This window comes from Carassius auratus, chromosome 32 (genome assembly GCF_003368295.1).
Source record: "Carassius auratus strain Wakin chromosome 32, ASM336829v1, whole genome shotgun sequence".
NCBI classification, from domain to species: Eukaryota; Metazoa; Chordata; class Actinopteri; order Cypriniformes; family Cyprinidae; genus Carassius; species Carassius auratus.
In genome coordinates this window covers 32232959-32233704 of record NC_039274.1, presented here as the reverse complement: position 1 = coordinate 32233704, position 746 = coordinate 32232959, and the positions used below count along the sequence as shown (strand labels likewise).

The window sequence follows — 746 nt, the reverse complement described above, 5'->3', positions numbered from 1 at the left end:
GCGCCACCTGGTGGAAGCGGGAAATATGGCAAAAATATTTACCATTTTAAAAGCATATTGCTCAACGTTTACTGTTCTCCTATGGCCACTCGGTGGGGGTGAGCCTGGGTGCGAGGGCCCTTTCATTGCTGCTTGAAGTTTTAATTCATTTTACAATGCTCCAAAGCTTGCACGTGTCATACAAGAAACCATCGATACAAAGCATGCTAAAATACAGACCTACAGCATTTTCAGGAGAATTCGGAACATAATAAAATAATACTTTATAAGAAAAAAAAGCTAAGAAACAACATTAACAGTATATACACATATAATGTATTAGCAGACATTGTATTTCTTTTTTTAAACCATTTTAGGGGGGTGCACCGTTTCCGGAAGTACTGCAATACCGGGTCGATGCGTGGAGTGGACGGAGCAAGCCCCTATTCCATCTCCCAACTCCAAAAATCAATTTAATATATGGTGCCCGGGTAGGGCACGTATCAGATATTAAACTGATAAGAACAGATACTACACTTGATCTTAGCCAAAAGGCCGAGAAGCGATACCTACAAACGGTCAACAGGAGGAACCACATCCTTTGACATAGCAAATTTGACAATGGCAAGCTTTTACTTGGCTTATTTTTTAACTCAAATAGTTAGTGTACAATGCAGTTGTTAATGTAGCTTAGACAAGGCTTAACCCCTTACTAGTAACCCCCCTTTTTTGGCATGGAGACCGAAATTACATACCCAAAATAAAAA

The 746-nt window shown here is 39.8% G+C and overlaps 1 non-coding gene across 1 annotated transcript; it reads right to left on the bottom strand.

Annotated features, from left to right (window-relative positions):
• Positions 1–355: 355 nt before the first annotated feature.
• On the bottom strand, positions 356–546 carry LOC113052585 (U2 spliceosomal RNA). The gene has a single exon (XR_003277087.1). It is a non-coding gene; the product is annotated as a U2 spliceosomal RNA (small nuclear RNA).
• Between the last annotated feature and the right edge of the window lie 200 nt (positions 547–746).